A 15,165-nucleotide genomic window follows, 5' to 3' on the forward strand; every position below is an offset into this window, starting at 1 on the left:
AGAATGGGACTAGGTGAATTCATTCGGCGAGCTAGTGCAGACACAGTGGACAAATAGCCTCCTTCTGTGCTGTACTGTGAATTTGCTTAATTTCGTTGACACTAATTGCTCTTTGTGTCATTCTTTCAGCATCAGAAAGACGATTAATTTTAATGGCCTTGTGCAATATTATGCAGAATTCTTTTGGAGGTGTCTCAATTACTTTATTACGAAGAGTAACTACCCTCACTATTAAGGCAGCATTCTATGAAGTATGGCACCAAGGCATCCTAGTAGAATGGAAAGTTGTGGATTTAAAGAGCTAGTCATTGAGTTAGTCATATATGTTGACAAGCTGTATTCACGTAGTGCCTTTAATGTAGTAGCAGATTCCTTCATAGGATCTTTAAACACAATTTGACAATGAGTAACACAAGGAGACATTAGAAAGGTGACCAAAAGCTTGGTCAAGGAAGTAGTTTTAGGGAATGTCTTAAAAAAGGAGGTAGAGATGTTGAGAAGGAAAGAATTTCAGAGTGTAGAGCCTTGACAGCTGAAGGCATTGCATGCATTTGATTAATATGGGCATGAGAGCAATTGGAGGAGTGAAAAGATCTTGGAGAATTGTAAAGCAGGAAAATTACAAGATAATTAGGGGCGAGGCCAATGAGAGAATTTGAATTCCTTTATTTTTGCCTGGGATGTGGACATCGCTGACAAAACCAGCATTTGTTGCCCATCCCTAATTGCCATTGAACTGAATGATTTGCTAGGCTCTTTCAGAGGGCAGTTAAGACTCATGGGAACATGTGGACCAGACCAAATGAGGTTAACAGATTTCCTTCCTTAAAGGACATAAGTGAATTAGGTTTTTTTTACAACAATCAGTGATAGTTGTCATGGTTACTGAGAGAAGTTTTATTTCTAAATTTATTAATTACATTTAAATTCAACCAACTGCCATGGTGGGATTTGAACTTGTGTCCTCAATTCATTTAACTTAGACTGGATTTTCAGTGACATTATCACTATGCCACCATCTCACCTAATCTGTATGTGACATATAAGTATTGTATAATGAGTTACAATGGTGAAATGCAGACCTTTAACTTCATGGGACAAAATGTGGTGACTTGTAGTCAAACGCTGGACATACATCAGCATTGGCAGCACTAGACTGACATCAAGGAAAGTTATTGGAGGCCAATCATCCGAGTCCGATAGCATCGCCGCAGGAGTTATTCGTTCAGGAAAATACCAGCCCAAACATTTTTAGCTGACCACCATTGACTTTCATTTCATTGTAACTGGGTCACTGGATCAAAATCCTGGAATTCCCTCCACAGTGGCTTTGTGGGTCAGCCCACAGCACGTGGACTGCAGTGATTCAAGAAGTCAGGTCACCACAACCTTTTCAAGGGCAACTAGGGATGGGCAATAAATGCTGGCCAGCCAGAGGTGCCCATATCCCACGATTGAATAAAAAAAATCGAGAAGGACTATTTGATGACTTTCTTCAGTGGTAAACTCTATTCACAGTCCATGATAATGAAGCAGTCCAGGATGTCATATGACAGGACTTGGACAAATTCAGATTTAGGCTGACAAGTTACAGTTAACATTTGCGCCAGAAAACTTCCACATACTCATTAACTTGAACAACCTAAAGTCACTAAGTCCACTATTATCAACATTTTTGAAGTGACCGCTGACTGAAAATTTAACTGGACTAGCCATATCAACAGCCTGACAAGGCAAAGCCCCAGAAATCTTCACTGGATGGCGGCAGGGTGTTACGATGGCACAGTACTTAGCACTGCTGCCTCACAGCGCCAGGGACCCAGGTTCAATTCATCCTCCAGATGCTCCAGTTTCCTCCCACAGTCTGAAAGACCTGCTTGTTAGATGCATTGACCATGCTAAATTCCCCCTCAGTGTATCTGAACAGGTGCCAGAGTGTGGCGACTAGAAGATTTTCACAGCAACTTCTTTGCAGTGTTACTATAAGCCTACTTGTGACACTAATAAATAAACTTAAAAGCTCCTGACTCCTCAAAACCTCTTCGATATTCACAAGCTCAAGTCAAAGTGATGGAATATCCCCCACTCATATGGATGAGTGCATTGGCAACAACACTATTCAGCATAGAGTAATTTGATTGATCTGTGCTGCTGTCCCTCGATTTAATATTCAGCCTTTCACCACTGGACACTTGGCTATATATGTGTATTTAAGGGATACATAACAAGTTCACTTCATCAACTCAAAATCAAAACACTGGACGCTGGAAATCCTGAAATTACTGGGCAGGAGAAGCAACATCCTTGGAGAGAGAGAAACAGAGTTAATAATAGAACCATTAAACCTTGGAATCCCTACATGCAGAAAGAGGTCATTTGGCCCAACGAGTCTGCACTGTATCTCTGAAAGAACATCTTACACAGAAGAATTAAAACCACGTTTATACTGGGTAACCATTATAAACATCCAGACCAATTCCCCACCCTCCCTGACCTGCAGAAACAACCTGATGTCAATCCTGTGACCTCCACTCCCCCGGCATTTCTCCTGACCTTACAAATCCCTTGACACTTACCTTGACCCTTACCTTCTCCCTGACCTGTCAACTTAACTGGGCTTTTTAAATGTAGCTGCTTTATGGCAGCCAGTTTAGTAAAAAAAGGGGGTGTCACCTTCCTTGAATCAGTTGGAGCTGGACTGCACTCAGGCCTGCAAGGACTTTTTGGTGCTGGCTCTAGGCAGCCTTGGCCATTGGAAGTTTTTGCACAGTTCTCAAGGACAGGTAAGGATGTATTAAGTTTTAATTCCTGCAGAATTTCTCTGCTCCTAGTTGGATGTTACAGCTCATTGTTTTGGGCCAATAACCTTTCATCAGAACTGGAAAATTTAGAAATGTGTTAGGTTTTAAGCAGGTGAAATGGAGAGGGTGGAAAATAATGAGGGGGAAAGTCTGTGAAAGAGCAGAAGATGTAATGTAAAATAAGAAAAGTTGGTTGTACAAGGCCAAAGTGCGTAGTAATCAAACAAGTAAAGAAAGATACTTTGGCCCACAGAATTCACATAAAAAAATTATAACATAAAGTGCAGAATTTTTCTGATACTTGAGCCCCGTTTCCATCATACCAACTCTGGAGGACTATGCTGGAAAATCAGCAATCAGCAATACAGGCCAATCCTTTTTGAGATCTGCCATCAGAATACCTACCTTCTCTAGTTCACCGATCTCTCATTCATTCTAACTTCAATTTTTATTTAGACATTTTCAGCCCCCTCCCTTGACTTTATTGTCCTCAAATCATACTCATCCTTCACTATAAATTTCTCATTTATACCTATGGCTACTTTCTCACTCCCCACCTTTCATGACCTTTCTTCTTTGTTTTCATATTGATGATTGATCCGATAGTCTCTGGTTCTTGTCTCGACTGCCATTCACTTTCCCATCTCTTCTGAATCCCATTTTTTTTAATCATTTGTCCATGGGGGAATAGAACTCCTCCCCAGTTCCTCATCTCAACCTGCCATGAAGCTTCTGTTAATTATAGAACTAAAGCTTCCATTTTTGATGCCCTTGAGCCTAGAAAATCCCTCACTTCACTTTTATCACTTTTCTGATTGCATCCTCATCTTGGCATTCTCAAATCAGAGGGCAACAAAGTCAAGTGCATCTGATTCAGAACAGGCCTAGCCATCAATCAGTTGTGACTGCCACATTCTCGTTCATCAGTACTTCTCACTAATCCACAGTTATCATGGAGGGCAAGGGCAAATCTTGTTCTTGTTTCTTCTTGTTCTTCCCCCTCTCTCCTAGCCTTTAATTCCTAGTGAAAGGAGATTAAGGATATCTCTAAGACCAAAATCATGATCAATTGCCCCTGCCCCTTCCTCACCTCTATAGAATTGTTTATATAACATTGTCTATGACATGAATATAATTCCTCCTAATCTTCAACATCTCCAAATGGTTGGTTGGTTCACCACATCATTCTCTAATCACAGAATTGTTATCGAAACTAGATGCAGGAGTAGACCATTTGGCCCTTCAAACCTGCTCCATCATTCATTATGATCATCAAATTCAATATCCTGATCACACCTTCTCCCCTTATCCCTTGATCCCTTTAGCCCCAAGAGCTATATCTAATTTCTTCTTGAAATCAGACAAGTTTTGGCCTCAACTACATTCTGTGGTAGTGAATTCCACAATTCACCACTCTCTGGGTGAAGAAATTTCTCCTCACCTCAGGTTTACCCCTTATCCTCAAACTATGACCCCTAGTTTTGGACTCACCCACCACTGGGAACATTCTGAATCACAAAAAGGCACAAAAGAAGGTCATTTGGCCCATCATGTCTGTGCCAATTCTTGGAATGAGCCACTCACCCAGTGCCATTTCCCCACCTTCTCCCCATAATCCTGCATGTTCTTCCTTTTCAGTTAACAGTCTAGTTCCCTTTTGAATGTTTCAATTGAACCTTCTTCCACCACGCTGTTAGGCAGTGCATTCCAAACCCTAATCACTCGCTGCATAAAAAATGTTTCTCCTGGAATCGCTTTTGCTCTTTTTTTACTAATTTAAATTTGTACCCTCATGTTCCCGATCATTTCATGAGTGGGAAGTTTCTATCTACTCTGTCTAGACCCTCATGATTTTGAATACCCCTATGAAATCTCCTCTCAGTCACCTTTTCTCCAAGGAAAACAGTTCTAACTTCTCCAATTTATCTTCAAAACTGAAGTACCTCATCTCTGGAACCAATCTGGTGAATCTTTTCTGCACTTTCTCTCATGACTTAACATCCTTCCAAAGTGCGGTGGACCGAACTGAGCACAATGGTCCAGCTGAAGTCAAGCCAGTGACTCACGCAAATACAACCCCTTGCTCTTGTTGTCTGACATCTATTAATAAAGCTCAGGATACTGCACACTTGTACTAAATCCTGTCTTACCCTGTTCTAATCCTGCCACCTTGAATGATGTATGCACATATACACCCAGGTCTTTCTGCTCCTGCATCCCCTTTAGAATTAAACTGTCTATTCATGTAATTCCTATCAAAATGAAACATTCACATTTCTCCGCATCGAATTATGTCTGCCACCTCTCTGCTCATTTCATCAATTTGTTTATGACCATTTGAAGTTCTACAGGACTCTCTTTACAGTTTGATAATTCTGCCAACTTTTGTATTATTTGCAAACTTTGAAATTATGCCATGTACACCAAGGTTGAGGTTACCAAGATATTTCAAGAAAAGCAAGAGATGCAATGCAGATCCCTGGGGAACTCCACTACAAATCTTCCTCTAGCACAAAAAAATCCATTACTCTTAACCATTATTCCTGTCGCTCAGCCAATTCCATATCCATGTTGCTACTGCCAGTTTTATTCCACGAGTTATAACTTTGCTGACACTGTATCAAATGTGTTTGGAAGTTCATGTGCATCATGTCAACAGCATTTCCCTGATCAACCATCTTGTTACTTCCTCAAAACACTCCCAAGTTAATTAAACATGATCTTCCTCTACATAATCCATGCTGCCTCTCAGTAACCCACATTTGTGCAAGTGACTATTAATTTTGTCCTGAATTATTGTTTCTAGAAGTTTCCTTGTCACCCAAATTATACTGACTGGCCTGTAGTTGCTGGGATTATCTTTACACCCTTTTTAAACAATGGTGTAAAGTTTGTGATTCTCCAGCTTTTTGGGACCATCCCTGAGGCTGAAGAATTATGGCCAGTGGCTCTACAACTTCCACTGTCACTTCCCTCAGTGATACCACCTCTATTGTTGTTCAGCCTCATAGGATTGCGTTTACATGGCTCTACTTCCAATTCTCAAAGTATTAGTATTAAGCATAGGAGACTGAGGGATGATCTTATAGAAGTCTATAAAATAATGAGGGGCACAGATCAGCTTGATAGTCAATATCTTTTCCCAAAGGTAGGGGAATCTAACACTAGAGGGCGTAGGTTTCAGGTAAGAGGGGAGAGGTACAAAAGTGTTCAGAGAGGCATTTTTTTCACACAGGATGGTGAGTGTCTGGAATAAGTGCCAGAGGTAGTAGTAGAAGTAGATACAATTTTGTCTTTTACAAAGTGTTTAGACAGTTACATGGGTAAGATGGATATAGAGGGATATGGGCCAAACGCAGGCAATTGGGACTAGCTTAGCAGTTTAAAAAAGGGGGTCATGGACAAGATGTTCCATGAAGTAAACCTCTATGACTATTATTTCTGAATGCTATGTGCTTATTGCTTATTGGCATTCTCACTAAAGGTGCAATGTCAACTTTCATGTGTGTGCTGCTGACACCTACCTTCACTTTTCTGCTACTTTGTAGCACTACAAGCAATCAAGCCCACAGCAACTTATGTAAGGTTGCCTGACCCACATATGGTTTTAGATAAGTCACAAATATCTTCAGTTAACCAGCAGGTGAATGGAGTCCTGCATTTTTGCCACTTACTGTGGTTCCACTCCTGAGTCACTGCCATCTGCTTCCTGGCAATTCACTTATCACTTTAAACAACTACCTCGGATGCCTGCTCCCAGCCTCCACAGCCTTCTCCTATTGTTTCCCAATCTTCAGTTGATTCTTTGTTTTTGCATCATAATGCAAATATGCAGACTCTTACAAATTTGCAATTCCATGATTCAGGTGTTTTAGGAACATAACTTCTAGTTAGGGGATTTAAAATTTCTGAATGCAAGAATTGAAAACTCCCAGGTTGAGAAATTGATAAACAAAATCTAGAGTAATTGCAATTCAAAAGCTGGCCAATGTTTATTTAATAATGTCAGACTTAGGAAAATGCTAAATAATCTGAATGACCTCCTTCTGTTGGTGGAAATAAGATATGGACAGCTGTCTCAATAAGGGGTTTAAAGTATTCACCTTGGTCTTAATTGGTGTGTTTTGAAGATAAAATTAATTTGTTTGGATCTCTGCCTGGAACATCATAGGTTTGCCATGCTGTTGTGGAAATAGGTTACACAGGGGTGCTTTTTTATTTGGATTTATCTGTGCGTTTTCTCACAAAACAGCTAGTTAGATTGGAAGCAACTTTGAGACAGTCAGTTGGAGACTGGATCAGGAGCGGTAAAGAAGCTGTGAATCAGTAACAGAGGGCAATTAAAAACCAAGGATATTTTCTGATGTGGACTCATTAAGCAAGAAAGTAGTGAGGCTCATGCTTGAGTTGGGACATCAACAGTCATGTAGTGGTTAAGGGGAGTTGGAGGATCACTTTGCTGCTTGCTAGTGGGAGGATCTCAAGAAATCTCATACCTCGGATTGTAGTCGGAACACTGAGGAAACTTGATGTGAATGCCTAAGAGCTATGGCATGCCTTAACTTGGTCCCAGGAGAAATAAGGATCCCTCAAGATTCTGTAACGTATCGGGGAATGCTCAGGTGGAAATAAAGATAGACCAGGAGATGGTCTGTTGAATTTTAAAGTTTGAAAAATAACTGTTTATGAATTATTGTGTTAAGTTAGTTGTTTTGTTTACCTCTTGTACAGTCAAACTTTTGTTTGAAATGTGGAATCTTGTGGCTTATATCTTTCAGTGAACAACTGTGTTTGAATTTATTTTTAAAAGTCGCTGAGATCATGAGAAGGCAGCTAGAATGACTTAACAATTCCCAGCTTACACTGTAACATATGGTTATGATGCCAAATTTGCAGGCCTATGCCCTTAACATAACAATTTGTAGCATTGCACTCCTGCTTATTTTTCAGAAGTGTTCATGACTTTGAATGCTCAGAATATATCCTCAAGATTCAATCTTGTAGCAGTTCTCAAGTGAAAATATTAACTGTCCCTATAAACCTGAATGGCACACACAAGTTGTTCTAGCATTTGGCCCCTAGGGTTTTATTGCTATGAGTAAAAGAGTCTGTAAAATCATTTTTGGTTGTGCTGATACCTTCTTTGACCACTGGAAGAGCCTGTGGAAGTCATCAAAAACACTTATTTGTTGCTTCCCCTTAAGATTTAAACCCATTGTTTGTGTAAATGGAATCAATCACTCGGAGCAGTTGGAAGAGCCTGATAAAACCAGATTGGTTGGAGATGGACTTTAGTCTACCGTTACTTTTACTCTGTGGGTGCAAGCACACAGCCCTGTTTGACGCCATTAGTGACTGGGAATGCCTCAGAGGATTCTCTGCCATCCAGTACTCTGGCCATCATGGAACTGGCCAATGGAAATGGCCAACTGGCCACACTGTTCAGCATGATGTTTACTGCCATGCTGAGTGATGCCTTTCAGAACAGTGTTGCTGGAATCAGCCTCAAGTACAGAGTGGATGGGAAGCTCTTCAACCTGAGGAGACTTCAAGCTATTACCAAAGTGAAGGAAACTGTTCTGAGAGACTTCCTCTTTGCCAATGGCTGTGTCCTGTATACTGGCTCAGAATGTGGAGATGTCGGCGTTGGACTGGGGTAAACACAGTAAGACGTCTCACAACACCAGGTTAAAGTCCAACAGGTTTATTTGGTAGTAAAAGGCTTATAACGGCTTTATATGCCCTGTTTGTGATCAGAATTCTCCACTCATCTGACGAAGGAACAGCGTTCTGAAAGCTAGTGGCATTTACTACCAAATAAATCTGTTGGACTTTAACCTGGTGTTGTGAGACTTCTTACTGGCTCAGAGCCAGAGATGCAAGAAAATGGACAAATTTTCCACTTTGGACTCACCATCAACATTAAAAAGACCGAAGTCATGCACCAGCCTGCTGCTCATGCACCGTACTCAGAACCCATAATCACAATCAAAAGGCAGAAACTACAGGCAGTGGACCAGTTCACTTATCTTGGCAGCACACTCTCCCAAGCAGTGACTGTTGGTACATAAGTTAACTGCAGAATAGCAAAGGCAAGTTCTGTTTTTGGTAGACTGCGCTCCACTGTATGGGAACATCGCGGAATCAGCCCAGCAACAAAACTGAAGGTCTATGGCGCTGTGGTACTCACTACCTTCCTGTATGCCTGCGAAACATCGACTGTGTATCGAAGGCATGTAAGACAGCTCAATCATTTCCACATGACTTGTCTTCACAGAATATTCACATCAGATGGCAAGACAAAGTACCAGACACTGAAGTTCTCTCTAGAGCAAGTCTACCATTTGTCCACACACTGCTGATGAGGGCGCAGGCTCAGTGGGCAGGTCATGTCATCCGTATGCCAGACGAGCGCATACGCAAGCAGCTTCTTTTTGGGGAACTCTCTGCTGGAAGACACTCGCATGGAGGGCAAAAGAAACGTCACAAAGACGTACTGAAGGCTCCCTGAAGTTGCTTGACATAGACACAACCACTGGGAAACGCTGGCACAAAACCGCTCTACCTGGCGTTGCCTCAACCACAAGGGCTTGTCAAGCTTACGAAGCAAGGTGCATTGCTGAAGCTCAACACAAGCGCGAGCTGCGCAAGTCCACAGCCACCAGCACAACAACTACAGTGCCTACACAAGTCTGTCCAATATGTGCCGGGACATTCCGTGTCCGAATTGGCCTAATCGGTCGTCTTTGGACACACCGCATTCAGCCTCAAAATGACTAATGGTGTCGAGGTCCTCATCGACAATGATGGACAAACAACATTTTTACTCTCAAACTTCAGACAAAAGCCTTTAAATTAGATTTTCACTTCTAAGAGTCAGTTTTGAAGTATATTCCGTCAGAAGGGAAAGATAGGGCAAACAAATTCCAGAGTTCCCTGGATGATAGGGGAGGTAGAAATTAAGATGAAGACAAATGTGCTTACGACAGATGTCAAATAGAAAATATAATTGAGAACCAGGCTGAAAACTGACGGTTCAGATAGGAGATGAAAAATCAAACAAGAAAAGCACTGAGGAAATGTGAGAAGAGGCTGCAACTAACATAAAAGGAAATACCAAAGTCTTTTATAGGCAATATAAATAGTAAAAAGGTGATGCAAGAAAGAGTAGGGTCAATTAGGGACCCAAAAGGGAATATCTCCATGGGGCATAGCTGAGATAATAAACAAGTACTTCATATTCATCTTTACCAAGGAAGAAAATGCTACTGAGGCCATGGTGAAATTCAGTCACTAGAAATTTTACATTGAACATAAGAACATAAGAAATAGGAGCAGGAGTAGGCCATCTAGCCCTTCGAGCCTGCCCCGCCATTCAATAAGATCATGGCTGATCTGTCGTGGCTCAGTTCCACATTCCCGCCCTCTCCCCATAACCCTTAATCCCCTCACTTATCAAAACCCATCAACCCGCGTCTTAAAAATATTTAGCGAGGCAGCCTCCAACACTTCAACGGGCAGAGAATTCCAGAGATTCACCACCCTTTGAGTGAAGAAGTTCCTCCTCAACTCCGTTCTAAACCGCCCCCCCTTTATCTTGAGGCTGTGCCCCCTGGTCCAACTGTCCTTTCTGAGCGGGAAGAGTCTCTCCACCTCTATCCTATCCATCCCATTCATCATCTTATACGTCTCAATGAGATCTCCCCTCATAAGGTAGTATTGAAATTGCATCCTGTACTGGCTGATGTTATTCACAAACCTTGCGCCTCTCTGAGGTTTGATGATCCTCAGGTTAAATCACCACCAGTCAGCTCTCCGCCTCAAAAGGTTCAGCAGCTTATGGTCATTTGGGACCATGGCGACTTTACCTTTATTGAATAGGTTGTCTGTACTTAAAGAATAATTAGAGTTTGGAATGCACTGCCAAAAAGTGTGGTGGAGGCAGGTTCAATCAAGACATTCAAAAGGGAAATAGATGATTATTTGAAGAGAAGTAATGTGCAGTCACGTGGAAATGGCAGAAGAATGTTACGGTGAAATATTCATTTGGAAAATCAATGCTGAAACAAGTTAAGTGGTCTCCTTTCGCACTGTAATGATTTTCTAATTTTTTTAGCATTTATCTTCAAGGTACAGGTTTTAACATTTAATATTTACTTTGACTTGATTTGTTATCGTCATGTATTAGCATTCAGTGAAAAATATTGTTTCTTGCATGCTACGCAGACAAAGCATAGTGTGTGCAGAATGTAATGTTACAATCATAGCTAGGGTGTAGAGAAAGATCAGCTTAGCGTGAGGTAGGTCTGTTCAAAAGTCTGATGGCAGCAGGGAAGAAACAGTTCTTGATTCGGTTGACACGTGACCTCAGACTTTTGTATCTTTTTCTGGATGGATGAAAGTGAAAGGGAGTATGTCCGGGGTGTGTGTAGTCCTTAATTGTGCTAACTGCTTTTTTGAGGCAGTAGGGAGTGTAGACAATGTCAGTGGATGGGAGGCTGGTTTGCATGATGGACTGAGCTTCAGTCACAACCCTTTTAGTTTCTTGTTGTCTTGGGCAGAGCAGGAGCCATACAAAGCTGTGATACAACCAGAAGGAATGCTTTCTATGGTGCATCTGTAAAACTTGGTGAGAGTCGTAGCAGACATGCCAAACTTCCTTAGACCACTGAAAAAGTAGAGGCATTGGTGGGCTTTCTTAACTAAAATGTCAGCATGGGAGGTGGATCAGGACATGTTGTTGGTGATCTAAATACTTGAAGCTCTCGACTATTTCTATTTTGTCGCCATTGATGTAGATAGGGGCATGTTCTCCACTACGCTTCCTGAAGTCAATGACTATCTCCTTCATTTTGTTGACGTTGGGGGAGAGATTATTGTCATCGCACCAGTTCATCAGATTCTCTATCTCATTCTTCAAAGAAAGAGACAGTTTTATGAAAAGTCATCCAGATTTGAAATGTTAGCTCTGCTCTTTCTCCACAGTTGCTGTCAGACTTGTTGAGAATTTCCAGCATTTTCTGTTTATGTGGAAGTTTATCATCTTCCAGTGCCAAATGTTTTGAGGTCAGAAGGATGTTTCCTGGTGTTGTGTTAATTGGATTTGCTTTTGATTTGATTTATTATTGTTACATGTATTAGCATGTGAAATTATTGTTTCTTGCATGCTATACAAAGCATATCATTCATACAGAAGGAAATGAGAGAATGTAGTATGTAGTGCTACAGTCATGCTTGGGGCAGCATGGTAGCACAGTGGTTAGCACTGCTGCTTCCTAGCATCAGGGACGCGGGTTCGATTCCTGGCTTGGGTCACTGTCTGTGTGGAGTTCGCACATTCTCCCCGTGTCTGAGTGGATTTCCTCCAGGTGCCCTGGTTTCCTCCCACAGTCTGAAAGACGTGCTAGTTAGATGCATTGACCCGAACTAAGGGAATTTTCATTGTAGTGTTAATGTAAGCTTTACTTGTGACTAAGTAAACTTTAACTTTTAAGATTTCCCATCCGTGTTTGGAAACAGAATAGGGAATGGGCTGATAGTGCTGAAGCATTTTGCTAATATAAGAGATTACACAGATATGCATTTAGAATTATGGTAGAAACCAAAATACCAATTATGGCATTGGGATTTATTATTGTCACATGTATTGGGATACAGTGAAAAGTATTGTTTCTCGTGAGCTGTTACAGATATAACATGCCGTTCACAGAGTACATAGGGGAGAAGGAAAGGGTAGAGTGCAGAATGTAGTGTTACAGTTACTGATAGGGTGAAGGCAAAGATCAGCTTGTGATCAATGATAAGATGAGTTTGGAGCAGGACCCTAATAAAGATAAGTCTTAAATCAGCTTGTAAGTGTTTTTATATACACCGTAAAAATAGCAAAATAGTGGATGTACTTGTTGGAACTTTTATCCAGGAGTCAAAAGAGAAAATGCTAGAAAATCTCAGCATCTGTAAGTAGCCTTCTTACCAATGCTGCCAGACTTGCTGAGATTTTCCAGCATTTTCTTTTTTTGTTTCAGATTCCAGCATCCACAGTAATTTGCTTGTATCCAGGAGTGTTGTGCCAATTGCTGGTGAAGTTTTGGTAGTTTGAAGTTAAGCATGTAATTAGCGAGGTGCCAAGTAGGGCATTGAGGGCCATTGTGATTTGGATTTGGCTTTGCAGTGCCTACAGTATGCAGAATGGAGGGTCTGGTTGCGTTTGAACTTGCTCACAGTGAGGGAGGGCCTGGCTGTGTCTGAACTTGCTCACAGTGAGGGACGGGGGTCTGGCTGTGTGTGACCTTGCCCCTTAGTGAGGGAGGGTCTGGCTATGTGATGTTGCTTGCAGTGAGGGAGGGTCTGGCTGTGTCTGACCTTGCTCACAGTGAGGGATGGGGGTCTGGCTGTGAGTGATTTTGCTTCACAGTGAGGGGGTGTCTGGCTGTGTGTGACTTTGCATGCAGTGAGGGAGGGTCTGGCTGTGTCTGACCTTGCTTCACAGTGAGGGAGGGTCTGGCTGTGTGTGACTTTGCACGCAGTGAGGGAGGGTCTGGCTGTGTGTGACTTTGCACGCAGTGAGGGAGGGTCTGGCTGTGTGTGACTTTGCACGCAGTGAGGGAGGGTCTGGCTGTGTCTGACCTTCCCACAGTGAGGGAGGATTTGGCTGTGTCTGACCTTCTCAAAGTGAGGAAGAATCTGGCTGTGTGTGACCTTGCTCCTCAGAGAGGGAAGGTCTGGCTGTGTGTGACCTTGCCCCTTAGTGAGGGAGGGTCTGGCTATGTGATGTTGCTTGCAGTGAGGGAGGGTCTGGCTGTGTGTGACCTTGCCCCTCAGTGAGGGAGGGTCTGGCTGTGTGTGACCTTGCTCACAGTGAGGGAGGGTCTGGCTGTGTCTGACCTTCCCACAGTGAGGGAGGATTTGGCTGCGTCTGATCCTCTCACAGTGAGGAAGAATCTGGCTGTGTGTGACCTTGCTGACAGTGAGGGAGGGGGGTCTGGCTGTGTGTGACCTTGCCCCTCAGTGAGGGAGGGTCTGGCTGTGTGTGACCTTGCCCCTCAGTGAGGGAGGGTCTGGCTGTGTGTGACCTTGCCCCTCAGTGAGGGAGGGTCTGGCTGTGTGTGACCTTGCCCCTCAGTGAGGGAGGGTCTGGCTGTGTGTGACCTTGCCCCTCAGTGAGGGAGGGTCTGGCTGTGTGTGACCTTGCCCCTCAGTGAGGGAGGGTCTGGCTGTGTGTGACCTTGCCCCTCAGTGAGGGAGGGTCTGGCTGTGTGTGACCTTACCTCTCAGTGAAGAAGGGTCTAACTGGGCCCTCAGTGAGGGGGAGTCTGGGGGCTCCAGTGCAGCAGCATTGCTGTCCCTGTTGGTCACGTGGGGCGGGGCTGCGCGGAGGGGTCACGTGTGCGGTGTGTAATGGCGCCCAGTCGGTGGCGGAGGCTGTGCTGGGTGTGAGGCGCCAGGCCGCGTGTGGGTGCTGAGCCCGGAGCCAGGCCTGCTGCCGATACCCCCGGAAGCAGTGAGGAACACAACCATACACAGGAACCATCAGGAGCCGCTTTCAATCCAGTGAGTAGCGCTGCAGGCTGGGTGGTCGTGGGAGCCGCAGGTTAGGCCCCAGGGCGCAGTGTAGGCCGCGGGTCCGCCTCGCTGCTCCGGCGGCTCGAGGCGCTTTGTCTCCGGAGCTGGGGCCTCTGTGCTTCCTCGGCCCTGGATTAACGGAGACCAGTCTCGTCATGTTGGTAACGTTTAGACCGCAGGTTCGCTCGGGCTAAAAATCGTTGCCCGCTTAACTCCTCCCCCCGCCCCCCGAATGGTGGCTCGCTTTATGCTTTACTGGACTTATTTCAGGTTAATCTGTAACGTTTAATGCTGAGTGAATCGGATTAACCATCTCCTGTTTGCAGATGTGATGAAGAAATTTTAGATTGCGCTCTGCACTAGTGGATGTAAGTTTAACGTAGGTTTGCTTATTTTACATCTGTGGGAAGCTGTCAGAGTTGTGTACGTGCTTCCTGGAGTTTGATATAAATTGAGAAATATTTTTCGAGTTTTGCATAAACAATTGGCGAAGATCAAATTTTGAAAATTGAATGTTGAACCTGGCCTAACGTGTTTGAGCCATTTAATGTACGTTGGATAGGAAAATGGTAGTCAAATGAAACTCGAAACAAAAAAAGACTCGAGCTCAGTCAGCATTTGTGTAAAAAAAATCGTTTCAGATTGACATCCAGAGGTATACATGCGCATGTATGTTTAAAGTGGCATGGCAGCTTGAGTAAGTGATTGGGAGGATCCAAAGTTTGATAAATAATGGCATAATATACAAAAGCAAGGAAAATATGATTCGCCTTTATTAGACACTGGTTTGGATTCAACTGGA

General features: G+C 43.2%; 1 protein-coding gene across 4 annotated transcripts in view; it reads left to right on the top strand.

The window, feature by feature from the left end:
• The first annotated feature begins 14,187 nt into the window (after nucleotides 1-14,187).
• LOC145353786 (death-inducer obliterator 1-like) overlaps nucleotides 14,188-15,165 on the top strand; it is a 120,810-nt gene continuing 119,832 nt past the window's right edge. For all 4 annotated transcript variants that reach the window (XM_080204590.1, XM_080204591.1, XM_080204593.1 and 1 more), the window contains exon 1: nucleotides 14,188-14,351. The gene's annotated coding sequence lies outside the window, so the exon portion shown is untranslated. The remainder of the gene's footprint in view (nucleotides 14,352-15,165) is intronic.

Source organism: Carcharhinus amblyrhynchos, chromosome 16 (assembly GCF_965287045.1).
Source record: "Carcharhinus amblyrhynchos chromosome 16, sCarAmb.v2.hapA, whole genome shotgun sequence".
NCBI classification, from domain to species: Eukaryota; Metazoa; Chordata; class Chondrichthyes; order Carcharhiniformes; family Carcharhinidae; genus Carcharhinus; species Carcharhinus amblyrhynchos.